The following is a 24,979-nucleotide window of genomic DNA, read 5'->3' on the forward strand; positions in this document are numbered from 1 at the left end:
TATCCCATATGAACTACCACAAAGTCCCCTTAGATTCTGTTTTTATGCTCTCATGGTCCCCTAAATATATCCTTAGCACTACACCAAATTCATCAAATACCATTTGTACCATGTCACTCTTATGCAACTGGTGTAAATGGTCACTCGAGTGCTACAAGATAAAGCCTAAATTCCCGTTAAGGCTATATGTGGTCTGACTCCAAGCAATCACCCCAAGCTTATCCATCTGTACCCCCAAGGGAAACTTACAGTTCAGCAAAATTAGCATCCTTAACTCACTGTCTCTGGGCAGAGTGGTACTTATCCACTTCTAGGTTCCTGGTCCTATAATCCAATCTCTCCCCAGGAATGCCTTCCTACTCTAAGCCTTCTCTTACCAGTTTCCTCCCAACCAACTGTGAAGGTGAACCAAATAGCATTTCCACACCACCTACCTGAGTGGACATTTCATGCCAGGCAAGCGAGGTGGCTTTTTATAGCTAAACTGTGCTGTGAAGACCTTGAAGGTAAATGTCTAATAGTCCTTGCACCCTGCCCCACCCCCAATCTCATAAAGCATCTGTCATGGTGTTTGGGTACAGTACTATTCACTAAACACCAGGGAAGGGAATAAGAGGAAAATGTGTAAAGAGATAGTCTGTAGTAGTTCCTACCTGTTGAAGCATCTTATTTCTTACAAATTTCTTTTTCTTTAGATAATTGAGAATTTAAACTAAATTTACAGGCTAACCATGTGTAATCTCTTCCCTTCAAGCCTCCTCCTCATAAATGTGTGTGTGTGTATGTGTGTGTGCATGTAGAGCTGTGATGCAAGGAGGCTCAGAAGAGGCATCAGATGAAAATATGACTGGGTATTCCTCACTGTACCACAATGTGCCCAAACACTCATGTGTCACATTTACACACCACACTACCTGTGCAAGCTGGTAATGTATGGAGTCACACGAATAGATGGATTCTAAATTGGATCATAAACATGATTCTGGAGTTTCCCACTGTCACAACAAGGAGAAGTTTCCATTCTTGCTTCCCCCCCCCCCCATTCTTGCTTTTTCCTCCAGTTCTCTGACCCAACAAACCAAAAGCCACATCATACCTGGAAGTCTGGTACTTAATATGAACCACCACTTCTGTTATCTAAAAGAACAATACTTCTACTGGAAACTCTCCAATAGTCCCCTGGTCTGCATGCAAGAGAAAGAAGGCTTGGTTTCCTGACCATCAAAAGAAGCTGTGTGCCGAGACAATAACCTTAACTGGTCCTGAGGTCAAAAGCAACTTTGCCAATACATGCTTCAGTGATTTTAACCAAAAGAGCAAAAGAGGTAGAGCACAGGTAGGTGTTGACAACTTTTAAATAAAACCTAAAAGCTAAGTAGGTCTTACAGTTCCCAAATCTCTTTACTTTCAGGGGACATCCCTTCATGAATGATGGGATAGGGAAGTTAGTCTTCTCCTTACGTAAAGGTTCATCTTGACTTGTCTAGAATTTATTAAATCACTCAACTCTGTTAACTAACCAAAGAAGAAGAAAAAAAAAAAGCTGCAAACTACCAGATATGGTTGCCACTAAAACTGTACTTGCCCCAGCAATTCTGAATGATAACCAACTTTGAAAATCATAATGGAAGACCATTTCAAAGCAAAATTAAAGTTTAAAGCAGATGGAAACCCAGACACATCATGGCCTACCTAACCACCACCAAGATGGGTAATAACATTGTTCCAGCCACTCACTTCTGCTGGGTTTGTTGTCTGTAAGACAAATCCACACTTTGGCGGGACAGCTGCTGAGGAGGCTGTTTCAGTACCTCCAAATTCACCAATGGGAATGCTTCATTCAGACTGAACAAAACAAAGACATGCAGACACACCTTGTGAAGTGAGGTAAAAAAATGCTATTTTTAGGAGAACACAGGCTGAATTGTTTTAGGAAGGGAACCGCCAGGCCCAGCAGCCTGAGAGGGATGGAAAGATGCCAGGGACAGTGGCCAGACATGTGACCCCACTCTCTAAGGGCCTCAGCTGCCATCCTGTGCCGCTGTCCTCTGCCTTCCGAACAACTGGAACCACAGCTGCAGGAGCAGCTACAGAACAGCGAAGGGGAAGGGGTGGGACAGGGAGCAGAGGAGGGGTCTCAGGAGAAGATGGGGGGGGGGTGAGAGGGAGGAAGAAAAGGAAAGGGAGAAGATAGAGCAACATCAGTATTTCCTCAAATGCAGACTCTCTAGCGAATCTCAGGGGCAGTAAGGCAGGACCCCAGCTGTCTCAAGCCTAGTCAAAATGCCTAGTATTCACTAACATTGCCACTGGACGACCAGAAAAGATATTGTCTGCCTAGTGGAGCTGGGAGTCAGTCACCTTCAGCTGAGAGTACAATGCTCTGCTCCACCCGTCCCCGAACAGCCGAAACAAATTTAGAATGATCTGCTGTCAACTTTTTCACTTATACTAAATCATACTTACCAATGCTTTTCTGTTTGCTAGGAAATCATGACAGAAAATGATGACTCCTCATGCATTACTATGGAAACCCTAAAACTTCCACTAGAAACCATCGAAAAAGGCAGCATTTAACCCCAGTCTGACTTTCCATCACGATTCTCTCCAAGGAGGAAAACTGAAAATTAGATGGATTCATTCCGAGTTTCCTTTTCCAATCAAACAGATGGGATTTAGATAAGCTCTTAAAGCAAATTGTGATTCATATAATAATATGTAAACTTATCTCAAACCTCAGAGGCCTTTTCTAAAAAACATTCTGATAATTAAAACGTTCCTGTACATCTCAAATTCCATTAAAGCAATATAGTTAAGTAAAGTCTCTCCCAGCAAAAATATTTGCAAGCTCTGGTCAAAGAGCCAGAATATTTGTGCCCTTTGCTCAATTTATTCAAACATTGCTGATTATGAAAAGTGTAAGAATGTGCATAACAAATTCTTTCCTATGTCCTTGTTTAATAGTTTTTAAAAAGCCATTCAAAAGATTTTGTGTTTAGAGGTGGCTGGGTTGCTCAGTGGTTAAGCATCTGCCTTTGGCTCAGGGCATGATCCCGGAGTTCTGGGACCGAGTCCTGCATCAGGCTCCCCACAGGGAACCTGCTTCTCCCTCTGCCTATGTTTCTGCTTCTCTCTCTGTCTATGAATAAATAAATAAAATCTTTTTAAAAAATAAATAAATGAAATAAACTGTGTTAGAGATCACTACAGTGAAATTGTGATAATTTGCCCAGGCCACCCAATTTTAAACTCCAGTAGGTATACTGAAAGTCCATTCTGTTTGTCACAAATGAATTAAATTGAGCAGAGCCAGCTTCAAGCCACTGAGTTTTAGATCTAAAAGGAACCTCAGAGGTGAATTAGAACAATTCTATCACTTTACAGATAAGGACACTGAGAATATTGTACAAGATTCCACAAGCAAATAAATGGCAGAACCAAGAAAACTGAGCTTGCCCCAGTCCCCGGCCAATCTCTGTCCACTATGCTGTATCACATGCTTCAGGGACATCTCCTTGGCATTGGGTGCAGTGCAACTCAGTGTATTCTACAGCGCATTTTACCCACCAGTGTAGTCCTAAACCATATCTCTTCCTGAAGTTTCCTTTGCATTGTCATGCTCCAATTCTGGAGCTAACACGGCAGCTTTAGGATTTAAACGTTCATAAAGCACTCCATGTTTTCAGTCATTAGAGAGCTTTTCTTGGGCTAATTCACTTAGCTTTAAAAAAAAATTACGTAACTAACACTGAATGGGCACTTGCTGATTTTCTGGATACCTTTTTTTTTTCTGAGTATTTTTTAAAGTTTTTGACACACAATTACATGAGAAGGTAAGCCCACAATTCTTTTTAAAAATACAAAATCAAAATCAAGAATTACCTAAATGCCAAACACTGAAAGAAGGGTTGAATCAAACCGTAGTATCTATATAATTTTTAAAAAGTACACAATCATTAAAGTTACAGGCATGGAAATACCTCATGACACATGGTTGAATGAAAAACTTAGACAAGCATATGCAGCAAATCCCATGTTTCTACAAAAACAATAGCAATGCACATATGTGAATGTATATGCATATATACATACACATATTATGGATATACACATATACATGTGTGTGCACACATACATACCACATGTAAAATTTGTACCAAAATCTTAATTTTGGGGTTGCGGGTGTGAAATATAGGTGATCTTTTTAACTTTCCCCGTGTTTTGTATTTTTGTAATTTTTCAACTATATAAGGGTATTTTTACTTCAAATTGAAAAAGGTTTTCTCTAATGCTCAAATGATTGGCCATGCAGGCAATCCTAGTTGTGTCTGGTCACCTACATCTCATGATCCACTCTGAGCCCACCCATGTGAAAGAAGCCCAGATCCCCAGAGTCCAAGAACTGTGGAGCCCTGCACAGCAGTAGCTGTGCTCACTGGGGAAGGACCACACCACGAGCACACACTCTCCACAGAGCGCAGGCAGGAGGGCAGTGATGGACCTTCTTTGTTTCAGGGCCCAGGGGCAGGCTGGAAGAGTTTTCATCCCTTATACTTTCAAGAGATAATAATTGTACTATCTGTCCCCCACATCTAGGGGTGGGGCTGGCAGGGTGGGAAAACAGCGAAAAAGAGGTTTGGGGCTTTCAGCATTCAACGATTTTCCTTTGTAATTTCAGAGACACTGAGTGATTGTCCTTGCTCCAGATTCAGGTGCCCTCTGTCTGTCCACAGCCACAATCTTTGTGAAAGCAGACAGTGAGAAAGGAGCTTTGTGGCTTGTCCCTTCACCTTTACCCAGCTCTCAGCTCTGTCAGGTGGCATGGTGATTTTAACTGTCAAACACTAGGCAGCACAGCTTTCAAGAGGCTCCACAGACCACTCTATAAGCCAAAAAGGGACTATAACAAACAAACAAGGGTCTGAAAGCTTTTGAGTTGCCATAGCAACTAGACTCGCTTTCCTAAACTCACAGGATTAGAACTACTCTGCTAAAAAAGAACGTGCAACTAATAAACTTGATATTTTATTAATGCTTCAGTACCTGTCAGGTCAGCGTTTCCAGAAACAGCCATAGCCAAGGCCAACTGCTAATCATGTCAAAAGCGCCTGGGCTTGGAAGACTAGCAGTAGGTTTTCGTTGTTAATGTTTGAGTGAGCAGAGATGTCAGGCTAGTCCACTCAGCAGACATTTATAGGACTCATATTTCACCAAAAGAGGAGACTTCCATACTATATAACATGCAGCAACTGTATACATGAGTCAGAGTATCTCAAATTCATGAGCAAATAAGGCCTGGAGTAAAGATGGGACAGGGGAGCTCAGGGAGATAAGAGGGTCTATGTGCTCCCATACCAAGTTTCCTTGACAGACTCCTGCCAGAAACAGAAGCCTACACAAATAGGTGGGGGGTCATGATTCCATCCTTGGTTTCTGGAAGCTGGTGTGCTGGGAAAAGGGAGGCAAACCTACACTTTTCTCAGTAGCAATGGTACCAATCCTCTGGAGAGGTCAGGAGGCTATCTCAGTTAGGAAGGAGCCGGATGTGCTGGTTGCTGACCACTGCACCCAGTCTATGTTCAACTGGTTTCAGCAGTGCCCACTTTCAATGTAAAATTATCCTCTTTTCACCTTTGATATCATTCGCTCTAATCCTGCCATATATCCAAAGATGGCAAGAGCATGAAGGTTAACTGGATGGAAGAACACCGCTGGTGGGAGTGCAAATTGGTGCAATTTTCCTGGAGGGCAGTTTTGTGATATATATCAAACACCATAAAAACTCCTGAGTCTCTGACCCAGCAATTACTCTTAAAGAATTTATTCCAAGGAAATAATAATAGACATGCATGAAGATAATGCAAAGGTATTAGCTGCAGTGCTGTTCATAGAAGAGAAGAGCTGGAAACAAAAGTTCAATAACACAAGAAAGGTGTTAAATGAATTTTAGTACAGCCCCACAAAGGAATTCTGGGCATCCACTAAAAGGGTGATAGAAAAATGTTCACATCACACTAAATCAAAAGTTTTAAAATACATAAAATGTCCTTTTTTAAAATATAGATGCAGATGTATAAAAACTAGGAAGGTACATATATCAAAATTATAACAGTGGTCCTCTCTGAGTGGCCTCATTGTGGATTTTTTTTTTTATTTATCAAATTGGCTATAACAGAATGCTACAATGTAACTTAAAACCAATAGACACTTTAAAAAGAAGAAAAGATAATATATATTTTTACTTCATCCTGTCCTCAGAAAGGAATATATAAAACTAAAAATCAGTTGGTTAACTTATTTTTATCTCCTCAAATTAGAATTCACGAATTGGACCAGGAAGCTGAAAATGGGCTGTTTCCATGTATTCATTAAACACTGATTCATTGCCTCCTATGTGCAAAGTGTGGAGATGCTGTATAAACAAAAACAATGCAGGGGTGGGGCAACCATCAAATGATTTTAAAGATAAAGGAGTAACATGAGGTGTGCAAATGGATTGAGATGAGGGCAAAAGAGAAGTAGGAAGGGTGGGGTATTCATTTCCTGTTGCTGCTTTAATAAGTTATCACAAACTTAGTGATTTAAAACAACACAAGTTTATTATCTTCCATTTCTGTGGATCAGAAATCCAAAAACGGTTTCTCTGGGCTAAGACCCAGGTGTTAACAGGGCTGCCTTCCTTACTGGAGGTTCTAGGACAGAATTCATTGCCTTGCCTTCTGCTTCTAGAAGCAGCTCAGATTCCTTGGCGGATGGCCTGGACTAGCAGAGCCAGGACAGGTCAAGTCCTCCAGTCACATCCACTCTGAGCTCTACTTCTGTTTCCCTCTTCTTGCCTGGACTCTCGAGATTATATTGGCCCCACTTGCATAATCCAGGCTACTCTCCTTATTTTAAGGTCAGTTGATTAGCAGCCTTACCCTTTGTCATGGAACCTAACATATTCAGAGGTTCTGGGGATGTGAACCTCTTGGGGAGTGGATGGGCATTATTTCACCTACTAAGCCAATTTAAAAAATCATTACCTGGATCCAAATGAGAGCCTCAAGGAAGGCAATAGCCATGTAGGTAGGAGAGAGCAGTTCCATCAGTTATGAGGTTGAAACCTCTAGGGTTTGTTGGCCAATCAGAAATGGGGAATGAGTTGGAGCCTAAGTGGCAGATGGGAGCTGTTACCACTTGCAGAGACAGGAAACACATGCAAGGGACCAGCTGACAGAGAGTTAGCCATGTGGATACATGTGGTACTCGAGGGGCTCATGGGACTGTGAATCGACATTCCCAGTAGCATTTGGCTCTCTAGCAGATGGTCTGGAAGGAGGTCTGGACTGAATAAAAAAAAGTGAGATACAGCAGCAGCAGCAGCACAGAAGCTCCTGGATGAAGCAAAGGAGACAAGCAGGCCAAGCTGTCTGCTCTAGCATAAATCACATGGAAAGGAGAGAAAAACCTTTCTTTATGGATCTCCTTATTTTGTACTCCGCGTCCAGAGGTTGAAAGTATGAGAGAGGTGAGCACTTCATGGGGCAAGGAGGATTATTCCCAAAGTGGATTAACCAAGCTGGCCACTTTCTCACTCATTTAAATCCATAGGAAACAGTGCCTTATGTTTCCAGAAATTCTAAAGTACTCCCTTAAATTAATGGCTCCACATAACTGCTTTATATATAATTCAATCTGGTAAGCTGAGTTCTTACAAAAACTATGGTATCTTTCCAGCAGTCTTAACTATTCTCTCAGTGGGGGAAAAAAAAGTCAATTAAACAACATTCGAAAACATTTAAGCTACCAGAAGTTTTAAATCACTTTTACTGCTAATTTGGGGAATGCTTTTTAGAAGCACTCATGGAGAAAACTAAGAAAACCCATTTGATCACCCAAAGTCACATTTGAGTTTCTCATAACACATATCGTCCAGGGACAAAAATGCTCTAGCAACACAGGAGTAACAGAAATCTAATATATTTCAGATGTGCCTTCACTGTAAATTCAGAGACCAAAGGAAAAAGAAAAAAAAAAGTTTAAAAAAAGGAAAAAGCATTGATTGTGTCAGTTTTTGTCCAATTACTACTGAAGCAAATACTCTTCTCTGAAATATTTAAAGTCCAGGAAGAGCAATGTGGGTAGTATGTAGGCATCCCCAAAGTGAATTCAGCTGCCTCTTCAAAAGGATGCCACTGAGGAACAAGGAGAATTAAGGACGTACCAAAGGCTGCTCCACCACCTTACCCAGCAACCCAACTCCCCAGCTAGTCTTCTGCACACGGCCTGTTCTGAATCCATCCCCTCCACTGTCCAGTACACATTCTCTTCCACATACAACACACACATTTTATCTGCTCTGGTCCATCTCACTGTATGAAATTATAGATACCTAGAATTTTCTCTCCTCATGTCATACCCATGACTCAAACCTCCAGTGACTCCAACAATGTTTCTCTGGTCTGCCAACCCTGAGAGGTTAGTGAGCAGGCTGGACTTGAAAACTTCATTGATTCTGTTCTACCAGTGCTTACAGAGAGTTACTAAGCATGGCTGGAGAAATGGCTACATAAAACATAACTGGAAGTTTCTTCACTAGTCTCTCTGGATCACTGTTCCTTTGGGCCTCAAAATGGATAGAAAAGCAAAAATCAGCCACTACTGAAGAGGCAAAGCAGCAAAAATGTGGTTGGCATGAGGATTTTTCATAAACATTTAACAATGTTCTGCTCCACAGTACAAAAGTACTTCCCTACTCTCACAGGTTGTTGGTAATGACTATGCACACAGGAAGTGTTGGGCTTATGCCTATTAAATTGCCTTTCTTCCTGCAAGAGACAGTGCTTTGAGATGGGCTTTTATCCTTATTTATGTACTTACCCTCATTATCATGTTCCTGATAACAAGCTGTATGATATCTACACTCTAGCCCCCAAAGCAACCAATGCTCAGTTCTTAACCCAGGTTATTAAAAAAGATTAAACAGCCGCCTCCAGTGTACCTCTGAATGGAGGAGTAGCCAATATCTACAAACATGAGCCAACCTTATAGAAAGAAACAAACTTCGCAAATACGAACAAAATGTAATTGCCACCACCTGCTCCTGCTGAAGCCCAGAATCCTGGCCTTCTCACCTAGATGTAAAAGAATCAGGTGTCCACAGATGCCAAATTGTGTTGTCATGGGATTTCTGAGGACTATAGATCATTAATCCTTGTATACAATCAAGGTATTCAGACACACAAGAAGGAGGTTGTACGTAGGCTGCACCAAGGGCAAAACTAGTTTGAAACTTCACAAGAGCATAGATGTGAAACTTTGATTATATATGATCTTCCTGCCAATTGTTGCACAGCAAAAAACCTTCTAACACCTCCTACCCTCAATGTCCCTGAACATCCATTCCTATATCTAGTGATGAGAGAGAAAGGCAAAGCAGTCCCATTACAGCTCTGGTCAACATCCCTTCTCTCCTTTTCAGGCATACATCCTCCTCCAGCCTCTGTCCAGCTCCAAATCCTAACCTCTGTTTCTTGCCACAGTCAGATGAACTAACATGACACAGATCCACCAGGGATTAAACACCTAGCCTTGAAAGACTCCCAAATCAATTTAAAATAAAACCAAATTTCAATAGATTAAATATCAATCTTATACCTGTTATTGTTCTTATATTATTTTCAAAGAAAACTGTCCCCCTCCCTTACTTAGAATGCCAATGTTAGCCAAAGAATTGTTCACAACAACTCACCTGGTTCTATGATTATTCACAACTGCACAGCAGGTTAATAAACCAGGTATGGCATTTCCTTGAGAAAGAGTTGATTCAGTAACTGCTTGGAGGCAGACCTAAATATTTCTTGAAAATGCACCCACACCTCCCCTTCCTCTAACTCTTGGTTATTAATTTTTCCTAATTTGAGGTCCTAATGCCTTTTTACCCTCCTTGGGGTCAATAATGTACATCCCAACTGCACAAAACTGCAGCTCCCACCTAGAAGGGGAAAAGGAAAGCTAGTTGCTTGAGTGTGAGAATCACCAAAGGAATGTTTGCTAAAGAGGAGGTAGAGAAACTGGTCTGACTCATCATGATAGCTATTGGAACCTTCTGCCTGAATCATTTAATAATTCTTTCTTAGACTCCATAACCACCTGTTCAGTGGCATTATTCGTTCTCTCTTTACGGGCAAAATTACCTTCCTGATAAATTTGCTCCAAATTGTTATTCATTTGCTATCAAACGCTAAGTAATTATTCCCTTTAGGGGACAGAAGTAATTTGTTTCCTGGCTAAATTCAGAGTCTGGCCATAAATATTTTGGTTAATCATAAGAGTGCTTTGTTTCTCCTAATTGTGCCTAGAGCCCCTACGTGAAAAAGCAAATTCAAGACCAAAGCTGGGATTTTTGATGGAGAAAAAAATACCTAGTCTCCCATGAATATCATAACATGGAATAAAAATATATTATTTCCCAAATATTAATCATTCATTTCTTCACTGAATAGCTCTATAGAGTTTCAGGCTTAGATGAAGCCACACTTTCTGGAATTTAAAATCTGGGGGATCATAGAAAGTCACAGGTAAAACTGAAGACAGGAGCAGCAACTGAGAGTTACTGAGAGTAACTTTGTGAAAACTAAAAATATGAAGTTATGTGGCATGAAGGGCCATTATTGTTGAGTTGTAGCAAATTTTAAATACTCCTGCTTCATACAAAAGAAGTGATATAAATATAGCTGAGAAATTGTTCCACAATATCTAATTCACTTATTTTCCCTATGTATGAAAGACCTGGCATTCTATTTTCATACATACTTTTTTAAAAAGCATAAAAACTCAGTTATAAACCTCACCACAGTGGTTCACATCTCCGGGGCTAAGGACCCCCTTTGAAATTAATGAAGGCTCTGAACCCTCTCCCAGAACATAAACATACACAAACAAAATTCTGTAAATCCCTTCATATAATGTATGACACTCCTTTAAGATGCATCCCTATAAAGCCCTCGGAGGTTCTCAAAGTCTGGGTTAAGATTTCTGTCTCAGGAACAATATCTGGCCCATGCCTCAGTTTACTTCTATTAAGCCACACAAAAAAGCAATCCCTCTTTCATATTACAGCTCTTCAATAGAGTGGAAGGTGCTCTCCTTCCAACTGACCTTCACCAGACATTTTTACACTCCTTTATTTTCCTGGTCACACTCATCTTTTCCCAAAGCATAGATGCAGAATGCTTCTTAAAAATAAAATGGTATGCCCCAAACTTAATTGAGTTGCCCACCATTGGGAAGGTACAGAGAACAGACTCTTGTTTGTTAGGGATGTAGCAGAGAAGATCCAAGGATCAGAAAGGGAATGGGAATAGCCTCTGAAGTCCATTCCAATCGGAGATTTCATGATTAAGTTGTACTTCAATGCCTACATGTCCATGTCTTTCACTGGATGGCACTAAAGACTAAATACTTTGTTTCCCATGAAGTTCAACCAGGCACAACACATATTCTACTTTGTGTACATTAATTTGGGCAAGATCAACTTTATATTACCCTCTAAGTAAGCAAATTCCTTCTAGCATTTAATGACTCAATTTTTTTGGAAGTCACAACTCCTATTGAGTTGGGGTTTTTTCTAAGATTTTATTTATTTATTCATGAGAGGCACAGAGAGAGAGGCAGAGACATAGGCAGAGGAAGAAGCAGACTCCCTGCAGGGAGCCTGATGTGGGACTTAATCCCAGGATTCCAGGATCACAGCCTGAGCCGAAGGCGGATGCTCAACCACTGAACTAACCAGGCATCCCTCCTGTTGAGTTCTAAGTCAATTAAACCCCTATATCTTTTAAACATGTGCTGCTAAGTCACCATCACCCACCATTATTGATTCATTTATTCAATTTGTTCATTTAGACAATATATTTTTATTGATAGCCTACAGTATATCAAACATAATCTACAGATACAGTCAGTATTAAGGCAGAAAAAGTCTCTGCCCTCACTTGATGGGATGAGCACTGGGTGTTATACAATATGTTGACAAATAAATTTAAATGTAAAAAAAAGGAAAAAAATTTGTGTCGTAAAAAAAGTCTCTGTCCTCATAAAGTATATACAATGGTCTTTGAACCATGTATATAATTTGTTTTTTTTAAGATTTTATTTATTTATTCATGAGACACACACACACACACAGAGAGAGAGAGAGAGGCAGAGACACAGGCAGAGGGAGAAGCAGGCTCCATGCAGGGAGCGCGTCCTGGGACTCGATCTGGAGTCTCCAGGATCACACCTTGGGCTGAAGGCAGAGCTAAACTGCTGAGTCACCTGGGCTGCCCCCATGTATATAACTTGAACCATGACTCTAGTCCTAGATCCTAGTTCTAGGATCTAGGATGATGATCCTCAATAGGAGGGATGCCTGGTTAGTTCAAGTTTTCCTTTGGTTTTCCATTCTTGTGAAAAATCCACAAGAATGGAGAATAAAACAACTCCTTTTCCTTGAGGATAAAGCACCAATCATATGCAAGCCCTCATAGAGTTTTCAAATAATTCTTTTAAGACTTCACCTTCAAAGTGAGAAATTCTGACTCATTCACTTCAAGTGAAGAGTGAGAGAAACATAATCATTGCATCATAGACCATTAGAGGAAAATAAAGCAAAAACATGAAAGACAGCCACAATAAAGCCTAACCTTGAAATTATCCTAAGAAGAGAATACATAGGGAAACTGTGCACAGGAAAACTATAATTATAAACTCCTAAAAATCCTAGAGAAGAATTCTTTCTTTTTCATCTATTAATTACAATGGGTCTATGCAGTGCTAAATAGTTTCTGAAGTAATTCTGGAAAGTGTTTGTTTTCCACAATTTTAAATGCTGAGAATATAATTAGCTACTTAAATGCAAATGCTAATACATCGGTTTGTGTCCACAGTGAACACTCTTTGCACAACACATGATTTGATACTAATCTATGCCAAGATTTTCTTCCACAATCACAAATTAACTGAAACTGGCCACAGGAATTCCTTCTTTACTGCCAAAAGCTCTTTTCAGGCTTAACACTTTCCAACCTACACAGAAGACTCATCCCAGGTAGAAATAGCTGAAAAAAAAGAAAAGGAGGAAGGAAGAGAGGAGAATGAGCAACTGAAGAACATCTTACATTAGGCATGTAAGGTTGCCATGCCAGACTGCTGCCTACCCCCAATACCTAGTCTCTCCTTCCTCAGGAATAGAACCACCAATTAGCAACTGGGCAAATGGCTGTCCCAGAATAAAGATGACATTTCTCAGCCCTCCCTAACGGTAGATAAGGTTATATGACTAAGAGCTGGCCAAGGAGATACAAACACAAGTTTTAAAATTAACTTTGAGATATGTTGAGGAAGATGAAGCAGAAAGACAGAAGGAGCATGGGTCCCTGATGATCAGGAAGCCAATACAATGGGACAAAACTAAACTACCTGTGGACTTTGTTTAGGTGAGAGAGAAATAAACTTCCAACTTGTTTAAAGCACCATAATTTGGGGTGTCCTGTCTCTTGTAGCTGAATTTAGTGTATAGCAACCTATTTAATCCATGCAATATTTCAATTAAGTAGGTATTGTCAAAAAAAAAAGTAGGTATTGTCATTACCATTTTGCACAATAATAAACTGAAGAACATTTTTGCTAGGTCCCTCATAAGCAAGAGAATCCCATACATGAAAAGAAAATGTGGTAACATGAGAAGAAACCAGTGCACCTTGGTGCAAAAATAGACAACAGCATTAACTAGATTGTCAAATAAATTTTTTACACATGATATATATGGTGGCACCCAGACATTATTTGGCTTAAAGGCCTCAAATGCCCTCAAATATTCTCAAAGACCCACAAGTTATCAGGGGTCTTGTGGTGGTTTGGTTTAATCATCTCAATAAATAAGCTTCACCCAAATGATATCACCCTCTTCTTTCTTTACTATATATATATATATATATATATATATATATATATATATATATATATATAAAATCTCTCCATGGCCCTTAAGCACAGTGCTAGGTATAACTAATGGCATCCAAAAAAGTCATTTGAAGGGGCACCTGGGTGGTTCAGTGGTTGAGCATCAGCCTTTGGCCCAGTTTATGATCCCAGGGTCCTGGGATCAAGTCCTGCATTGGACTCCCTATGAGGAGTCTGCTTCTCCTTCTGCCTATGTCTCTGCCTCTCTGTCTCCGATGAATAAATAAATAAAATCTTAAAAAAAAAAGTCATTTGAAGGAATTGTATCATTTGCAAAAATTGCCACCTTAATTTTTATGTCAAAATACTTTCAATGTCTTATATGCCTTTCCTTCCACCCTGATTCAGCATGGACAGTAGTTTTTCATATACAACATTATATAAGTATTAATTTTTTTATTGAGATTTAACTTTTGAGAGGAACTTTTCATTTCTGCAAACCAAAAAGAAATATTTTCTTAAAAGACAGCAGTCCCAAAATATATTAATTGTAGTCTTAATGAAGAATGTGATATTGTAATAATTTTTGTCAACACGGTTTTGAAGGAAGGTCAAATTCCTACTAAAAATGTGTTGATTTTGAATCTTTATAAAGAAGCGACAGTATGATTTTCAAGAACTTTAGAAATCAGACTAAATACTAGATAATTAAGTTGTGACAAACACTTAAGCTGAAAATTTATTTCCATTTGTCTAGCATAGATATTTAATTGTACTGCATCCCAACAATTGCATTAGGATGATCAGAGGATATAAATGAAGTTTTCCTTCAGATCTTACTAGACACCCAATAGTAAACAACTACACAACTACACAATAATTAAGTTGAAGTGCTTGCCCTCGCTCACTGGCTAAAACACAGGAATGGATTGTCATCTAGTGGTGAGGGGAAAGAGTAAGAAATTTGGGGAAGAGAGGTTTGGGATCCCTGGAATGATTGACTTTGTGCAATAAACCAGAGCAATGGAAATCAATATAACTTATCACCAAAATCAATGCAGTTGCAGCCACATGGCATTTTTTAAAAAGAAAAGATTAAAGAGACAGCTGGTTGATTTTCCTCATATGCTTCCTATGAATGAGTTTGGTACCACAGTTCCCATGACTTGTGGCCCAACTCACTGGAATATTCTTTTGTTACCCTTATAACTTTCTATAGAATTAAAAATTCACAGGGCCTATTTTCACCCAGCATGCCAGAATAACTGAAAGAATGGAAAATAATCACTCTACCTCTTTTTAGTGTTAGTTTCATCACCACCAATAAGAATTTATGAAGCATTTCTGTACTTCTTCTTCCAGAACCAGGTTGAGACCTAAGTGTGCTCTTTCTTTTGAAACCATTCACTGACTGTTAAATACATGCCAGATAGTCTCATTTTTGACATAAGAACCCTGGGCCCACTTTAAAGCCAAGAGGAAAAAAAAACTAATAGAAGTACTTGCTTTGCGTAAAATAGTGTTTCACTAAAGCTAAGACGTGAAACCAGGTCTGTTTGCTCTGAAGTCCTTTCTCTTAACCACTGTACTGTTTCATCTCATTTCCGATACACGTGCTTTGAGGCTGTTGCCCCACAGGTGACAGACTGGTATCTCTCTTGCTGGGTCCCCCATGTGACTATTAGCAGCCTACAGAGTAGCTGTTGGGGTTAGACAATATTGAAATGGGAAGAGGCCAAGCAAAATGGTTCTTCTGGGGCTCTGAGCCCCCTTATCCTAGCCAACAAAACCACCAGGGTTCAGGGAAGCAGCTGACAACCTCAGGTGATAGTATTCAATAAGGAATGCAGACAGCTGACAAGAGAATTAAGAGTGAATATAGAAATAGGGCTGACACAAAACTAAATATTGACACTGCCCTCAGAGCAAAGGTTATGAACACAACAGGAACACAGAAGTTTCCTGTTAAGAGAGAATGGGGCTAGGAAAACTGCCCCCTTGCTTGTTATTAGTCACAGATGGTTTCTCAGAGGAGAATTTCAGGTGCAGTCAGGCCACAAGGAAGTGGCTTGTGACCTTTGCAATAAAGGGCAATGATACTAGACCTGAGTCAAGGGCCAAAATCAGCAGAAGGAGGTTTTAAGACAACCCCCTGATACAAAAACAAAAGTTATGTGATAATGATGAAGTAATACAGAAGCATCTATTTGGTTCAACAAAATAGTTGTTCATTACTTACTGTGCCAGGTTCTGTGCTAGATGCTAAGGGAACAAAGATGATTAGTCAGTGAAGATTCTCCAGAGGGGGACAAGAGGCAAACACAGATTTAAGCATCACATGTTAATTATGAAGCCAGAAGTAAGCACAGAGGATGGAGGGAACACAGTGGAGGTGCCCCCAAGTCAGCACGGAGGTTTGAGGAGAGTTTACTGGAAACAAGCTGACAGCTATTTGGCTGTTTAACCTGGTAGTTGAGAGCACAAGATCTGCAATCAGACTTAAAGGTTCTACCTCACTGCTCTGTAAATTAGGCAGGTGAATTTCTGGGCATTGATTTCTTCATCTGTGAAATGGAAATAATAATAGTATCTACTTTATGAGAATGTCAGAAAGTTCAAAATTTAGAAAATAGTCTGTCACATGCAATAAACAATAAAAGTCACCTAGTTGTATTGCTGAATGAAATAATGAACATGTATTTTAAAAAAGTGAACAGGTTCTACAATTGAGGGGTGAGGGGAATCAAGAGGAAGCCTTTCTTGAATATCTACAATGCCTATGGGACACACAAATAAAGGCTGCTTGTGGTACATGGAGTTGTATGTGCAAATCTAGAGACAGGTCTGGTGCTGGAGACAAATATTTGAGAATCATTAGGTTGTTGAAGTCATGAGAATGGATGAGATCATTTAAGAAGAGAGAGAGGACCAAGAGGAAAGTTATAACCAAGCCCTGAATAGATCAACATTTAGAAATCAGGAAGAGGAGCTAGCAAAGGGAAATAGGGAGGTAGGAGGAAAAGCAGGTGCATAGTAACCAGATGAATAAAAGGCAAATGGACCAGCACGAGCTAAGACAAGGAGTGTGAAATGGCAATGTGCATTTATGCAAAGTTGGGAGGAGAGTGAAGATTATTATGAGTTCAGTACTACCTGAGCATAAACTAGGAGGCAATGGGAAGATGGAAGACTGAGATAAAAGCAAAGTCAGAGGGTGACAAAATTTGTATGTGAAGTCAAGGACTTTGGATAATTAAGAGGCTCAAAAAGATCTGGCCAGGTGTGCATACTAGACAGCTTATTCTGGTAGCTATGTGGATAACACCTAAGGGAGGCAGAATAATGGCCCCCTAAAGATATCTATGTCCTAATCTCTAAAATCTGTGAATGTTAGTTTACCAGACAAAGGGGCATCAAGGGTGCAGGTGAAATTAAGGTTGATAATCAGATGACCTGAAAATAGGGAAGTTACCTCAAATTTTCAGAGGAGTCCAATATAATCACAAGTCCTTAAAAGTGAAAGAGAGAATCAGAAGAGAAAATCAGAGAAATGGTAGCAGAAGAAGAAACCACCCACAGTTGTTAGCTTTGAAGATGAAGGAAAATGGCCACAAACCAAGGAATGTGGACAGCCTCTAGAACCTGGAAAAGGTGAAAAAATTCTCCCTTAGAATCTCCAGAAAAAAATTTTATCTGGCTGACACCTTGATTTTATCCCAGTGACATATATTTCAGACTTCTAAACCCCTGAAGTGAATGATGAGCACTGGGTGTTACAAGCAACTGATGAATTATTGAACTCTACATCCGAAACTAATGATGACCTATATGTTGGATAATGGAATTTAATTTTTTTTAAAAAAGGAAAAAAAGTAGTAAGAAATTAGAAATTCATGTACCTTTAAGCCACTAAGTTTGTGGTAAATTGTTAAAGCAGCAATAAGAAACTAATACAATGTCCTTGAAAGGTAAAAATATTGGAATCTGAAAAACCAACTGGGAGGCTGTTGCATTAGTGCAGAGGAGAGATGATGAAGATCTGCTTAGAGGGCTGTCTGTGTGGCTGAGCAGTTGAGTGTCTGCCTTCAGCTTAGGGCGTGATCCCGGGGTCCTGGGACCGAGTCGTGCACTGAGCTCCCTGTGAGGAGTCTGCTTCTCCCTATGCCTGTGTCTCTGCCTCTCTCTGTGTCTATCATGAATAAATAAATACAATCTTAAAATAAAAAACAATCTGTCTTAGAAAAATGGAAAAGGGGTAGGAAAGAAAGTGCTGTTTCTCTGGACATCTATTGTTTACTTCTTGCAATTATTAACACATCTCTATCAGATGGACATGTAGGTCTCTTCATGGAACATACACACTTCATCAAAGTTAAGATATATTCCCACTGAAGAAAAATTGAGTTGGAAACTACCAAAGGAAGTTTAAAATAGTGATCACCCATAGTTATGCTGAACCTTTAAGACCACACTCCAGGATCTGCCTTTTCTTCTATGAATCCTACCCATATGTTGTGGTTTTGTATTATTTCCAAAAGTTAGAAAAATGTTTTTTATAACTTTTAATTCTCTCCTCTACATTTCTCTGACACCTAAAAATTCCTTGCCTACGTGCTTGCAATACTAGTAATTTTCTCTCAGAAGCTACCTTCTGCTTCTCTTTTTTATGCAATGAATTCATATTCATTTTAGAAAAATTAGAACACAAACAAGCAGAAGAAAAAGAGTTAATCATTCTAATCCCACCCCCTTGAGGAAATCTTTTTTTTTTTTGCATTTTCAGAGGTATCTTTGAGAATGTTTTAATATTTATACACATTCATGCATTTTGTAAAAAAGAAATATTTTTTAAAGGAAACACACTCTTTTAAAATGTCATGCTTCCATGATTATATGGTCAGTTAATCTTCGACAAAGGAGAGAAGAATATGCAATGAGAGAAAGACAGTCTCTTCACCAAAAGGTGTTGGGAAAACTGGCCAGCTACATGCAAAAGAAGGAAACTGGACCACTTTTTTACACCATACACAAAAATAAACTCAAAATGGGTTAAAGACCTAAATGTGAGACCTGCAACCATAAAAAATCTTTGAAGAGAACACAGGCAATAATTTCTGACATAGTCCATAGCAACATTTTTCTAGATATATCTCCTAAGGCAAGGGAAACAAAAGCAAAAATAAACTATTGGGACTACATCAAAATAAAAAGATTCTGCACAGCAAAAGAAACAATCAACAAAACTAAAAGACAACCTAATGAATGGAAGAAGATATTTATAAATGACATATCTGATAAGGAGTTAGTATTCAAAATATATAAAGAACTTATACAGCTCAAAACCAATAATAATAATAATTCAATTAACAAATGGGCAGAAGAACAGACATTTGTCCAAAGAAGACATAAAGATGGCCAACAGATACATGACAAAATGCTCAGCATCACTCATCATTAGGGAAATGCAAATCAAAACCACAATGAGATATCACCTCACATCTCTCAGAATGGCTAAAATCAAAAGCACAGGGTACAAGTGTTGGCAAGGAGGTGGAGAAAAAGGAACCCTCATGCACTGTTGGTGGGAATGCAAACTGGTGCAGCCACTGTAGAAAACAGTATGGAGGTTCATCAAAAAATTAAAAACTAAATTACCATACAATCCAGTAATTCTACCACTGGGTACTTACCCAAAGATTATGAAAACAGTAATTAAAAAAAAAACATATGTACCTCTACATTTACTACAGTATTATTTACAATAGCCAAATTATGAAGGAGCCCAAATGTCCATTGATAGATGAATGGACAAATGTGGTATGTGTGTGTGTGTGTGTGTGTGTGTGTGTGTGTATACACACACACAGTGGAATAGTACTGAAGCATAAAAAAACAAATAAAATCTTGCCATTTTCAACAACATGGAGGGAACTAGAGGGTATAATGCTAAGCAAAATAAGTCAAAGTCGAATATCATATTATCTTACTCATATGCAAAATTTAAAAAACAAAACATAAACAGAGAAAAAAGGGACAAACCAAAAAATAGATTCTTAATTATAGAGAATAAACTGATGGTTACCAGACTGGAGGTAGATGGAGTGAATGGGTGAAGTAGGTGAAGGGGATTAAGAGTACATTTATCATCATGAACAATGAGCACTGAGTAATGTATAGAATTATTGAATCATTATATTGTATACCTGAAATTAATATAACACTGTATGTTAACTATACTAGAATTATAATTTTTAAAACAAATTTAAAAAATAGGGAATCCCTAGATGGCTCAGGGGTTTAGTACCTGCCTTTAGCCCAGGGCGTGATCCTGGAGTCCCGGATCAAGTCCCACATCATTCTGCCTGCTTCTCCCTCTGCTTGTGTCTCTGCCTTTGTCTCTCACTCTGTGTCTCTCATGAATAAATAAATAAAATCTCTAAAAATTTTTTTAAATAAAATTTCATCCATTTCTTATAGCATATCACAAATCTTTCTATGAATATAACAAATACTAGGTAGTTCAACACAAGAATATGCCATTATTTTCTCAGCCCTCTTCTCACTGGACGTTTGGTTTTGTTTTTCCTTTACAACCCATCTTCTGTGTTCCCCCTTCTTCTTTTCACCCAGGTGTTCTCAGACATCACCACTGGTTGCCTTAAGTTAGCCTTGCTGCGGTATATGGCTCCTACTCCTACAACTGTTCTGCATAGCTGCCATATATTACCCATCTTACAACTCAGATCTCCTGAACTTTTCTTACTAGGATGTTTGGGTAGTATGGAGGCAAAAGTGTATTTAAAGCAGAACAACAAATTCAACCTATGTCTATACTGTTAATAATGACCTGTGACATGTATCAGTCTGAAAAATTCCTCAGTGCCAAAGTTTTGATTACAAAAACTAAAAAATTCCCAACTTTGTTATTGCTTATAGTTTATAGTTTTGTGTTATTTATAATTAGGAGAGTCTTGCTACATAGAAGTCCCGCTTCTTATTTTCAAGTGACAAAGCCAACTCAAATAGCTTTAGGTGAAAAACAAGTTGTTTCACATAACTTAAAATCAGATGTGATCAGATCCAGATGCCCAGACAGTACCAAAAAGTTGTCCTACTTGAACTCTTGTCTCTGTTATCAATTGTGTTGGCCTTACTTTCAAATTGAAAGGTTTTCCCCCTACAGTGACAGCAGCACTTCCACGTCCCAATCATTATACCTCCAAGTCTAGTAGAAGATTGCTTCCTTCCTCAGTATTGAAAGAGGGGGAGGAGGAGGGGGGAGGGGGAGAAGGAGACGGGGGAGGAGGAGGAGGAAAGAAAGAGAAAAAATCTTGGAATTGGCCTCCTTAGACCACTAGGGTCATTTACTTGTCCCTGTGGCTCAGAGAATGGTTATGCTAATTGACTTAATTAGAGCTAGGTCACAGGCCTCCCATACTATGTAATAAGTATGGTCAAAGACATTAGGTACAATTATCAGAAGGAAGGAAATGGATGCTGTGTAAGCAATACAATAGGCTTCCGTTCAAGAACAGAATTCTCTAGGACAGTGACCTTAACTTTTTGGGGTCATAAACCTCTCTGACAATCTAACTTCTCTGTAGAGGAAAATGAGGAAAAACACATACAAATACACATTGGCATATGATGCATTTGTGGACAGAATAATTATTTCCTTCCCATAGGTAGAATATCAAACAGGCTTACAAAGAGTTATGTTTCTTATTTTCATGTAAAAATTGAAAAGTATTTTCTGAGTAATAATTGAAATAAAACTAAATTTCATCCCCCAAAAAAACCTGCTTAAAGGTCAATTTCAACATGAAGGTTGAAATTGTTTGACTTAAAGTTGAAATTATGAAATGGCTTTGAAATAGAACTCAAGCCTTCTTTAATATTTAAGCAACTCTTCATTTTGACAGCAACTAGTCCTTAAAAAAAAAAAAAAGACACACAGCAGCCAAGAATCAAAGCACCCATCTTTCACCTTGACAGATGGACAGGCTTGTATCAAGGAAGAATGCTTCAACTTTTGGATGAATTCATATTGTACCATTTCCTTTGTCCTCAAATCCATGATATCATCTTTGGCAAAGACTGTTTCATTGATGCACTGATGTCAGCATGGAAAGGATTAATAATCCATGCTTTAATATAAAGGTCTTCCAAAGCAGAAGCAACCTTCAAACAAAGTCTGCCGTGTTCCCAGAGATCTGTACATTTCTGCCCATAGGAAGATCAACTGACAGGGCACAGTCACACTGGACTCCATCAGGAGAAGCAATTTTTCAGCAATGGAATTCATATTGGTATCTACTTCCTTTATAGCGGCAACCTGATCAAAAACAATCATCCATCATGGTGAGCTGGGAAATAAAAATATATACCTAATCATTATATATGTGTGTGTGTATGTATACATGTATATGTATACATACACACACACATATTTACAAATAAATAATTAATTAACTCTTCCTTGGCAAATTGTTTCAAGCAGTTTTTTTTTTTTATTTCTTTCAAAATAAATTAGTTTAGATTTGTACCTATAGTCCAATCAGGAGTTTGCTTCAGAAATCTGATGTCAAGAAATTCTTCAAATTTCTAGCAGTAGGGAATTTCATGTTGTGGTCCTATTTCAGGGTATTTCATAGTTATAAAACAAAGATATATATAAAACATAAATATGCAAACATACATATGATATATACTTGATAATGCTTTTAAACCTTAAAAAAATGATTTACTACCTTAGAAGATATATTCCATGAAAACAGGGCCTTTGTTTTCTTAACTACTGTTATCTCTCTTTGTCAAAGGTCTAAAGCCATGTTCATCCATCAGTTTTCTCATGAAAAAGGTTGATATTTTATTTACCATCTGACTGTCCTTTTTGTCCTATTTATAAAATCAGAACATGACAAGAAAAAGGGGTATTATTTAATCTCTCTCCCAAAGCACAAATCTATGAAGAAAAATTAAGGCTTAGGTATAAAGAGTGATTGGTTTTTCTTCCAGACTAAATGACCACGAACACAGTAAGAAGAACAGGAGGAAATGAGATTACGTCAGATCATGTATGACCCTCTCGGCAATGGTAAGAATTTGGATCTGATCCTAGATAGGACACAAGCCATCAGAGGGTTTGAGCCAGCGTATAACAAGACCAGCTTGATAGCTAAACAGGCTCATTTTACTGCTGTGTGGAGAAGAGGCTAGAAGAAGCAAGGATGGAAATAGGGAGATTAGTTAGGAGTCTCCCTCAATAGTTCAAAAGAGGAATAGTGGTGGCTTGTACCTGGGCAACAACAGCAAAGGTGGATATACTTTTGAGAATAGAGCCAAGCCAAAATATACAGCTGATAGATCAGATGTGTGTGAAGAAAATGGAAGAGTCAAGGATATCTCCAAGTTCTTGGCCCTAGCAACCAGATGGTGCCATTTACACAACTTGGGAAAACGCTAAGAGAAACCGGCAGTAGGGAGGAATTAAGAGTCTGTCTTACACACATTCAATCAGAGATGCTTACTGGACACCGAATGAGGATATCACTTGGATAAACAAGTCAGGATTTCAAGGCAACTGAAGATGAGAACGAGGCATCTTAAGAGAGTACTAAAATAGTATGTATGGGACTGAATGAGACGCCTTCATAAAGACAGTGTGACTCAGCAAAACACAACACATGAAGCTTCTGCTTCATCAAAACAGCAAAAATAGATATGTTCATCTTGCTTCATCTGGGTTCAGAGGCCAAGGTTTTCCTTCCAGTTGGAGTTTTGCCTGGGAAAAAACTTTGCTTAGCCTGAGCTTCAGAGGTCCTGAGGCTTTTCCAATGCTGAAGTGATAAAAAAAAATATTACAAAGAGATGAATGCTCTCCCAGACTGAACAAAACTCCCTAAACCATCTCAAAGATATCAATAGCTTTTAAAGTTTCCCCAAAAAGGTGCCTAAAATAGGAAAACCAGGAGAAGTTATCCCAAGAGATCTGAGTAATTTCATCCATTTGCATGCTAAAGAAATGTGACCTAATTGATTTCTCCAAGAGCTGCTTCAAAATATTAGACTTGCCAATAAACCTGGAACTTCTCCAATTGTGGCTTCCTTTCCTTGCCACTGCAATAAGCAAGTTCATAAACAGGCTGCTATGTTGGAGAAATCCAAGTTTTGCCCTCTTCTCATGGTGAAGATCTATTTTGCCTCTGTATGTTTTTTTAATTGAAGTATAATTGACAATGTTACATTAGTTTCAGGTGTACAACTTAGTGATTCAATAACTTTATATGTTATGCTATGCTCACTACAAGTGTAGCTACCATCTATCACCATACAATACTATTACAATACCACTGACTATATTCCCTATGCTGGGCCTTTTATCCTTGTGACTTATTCATTCCATAACTGGAAGCCTGTACCTCCCACTCCTGTTCACTCAATTTGCCTATCCCCCTACCCTCCTCCCCTATAGCAACCATCAGTTTGTTCTCTGTATTTATAGATTTGTTTCTGGTTTTTGCATGGTGTGTTTTTTTTTTTAATTTTTTATTACTTTTTAAAAAAGATTTTATTTATTTATTCTACAGAGAGAAACAGGACAAGCAGGGGGAACAGCAGGCAGAGGGAGAAGCAGCCCCCCGCCCCTCCCCAGAGCAGGGAGTCCACCGTGGGGCTCAATCCCAGGACTCTGGGATCATGACCTGAGCCAAAGGCAGATGCTTACCCGACTGAGGCACCCAGGTGCCCCTGCCTGGTGTATTTTCAACATGTAGAGATATAAGATCTTCCCTTCAGCTCTATGGTCTGCAAGCTTTCTTTGCCCAAAAAAAGGGGCCACCCAAAAAATGGATAATCTGATTTTCTTCTTTATGTCATCTTTAGTTGAGGCTAAATCAAGTGCAAATCAAGTCCGATGTCCATAATCCTAACAGGAAGGTATATTTTCTTTAATTTCCAACAACAGGAAATTGTTTCATTTCAAGACATGAAACATAACAGTAGTTGCATAACAGCTAATAGTTATATCAGCATTCCATGCCACTCTACT

This window comes from Nyctereutes procyonoides, unplaced genomic scaffold (genome assembly GCF_905146905.1).
Source record: "Nyctereutes procyonoides isolate TBG_1078 unplaced genomic scaffold, NYPRO_anot_genome, whole genome shotgun sequence".
Taxonomy (NCBI): Eukaryota; Metazoa; Chordata; class Mammalia; order Carnivora; family Canidae; genus Nyctereutes; species Nyctereutes procyonoides.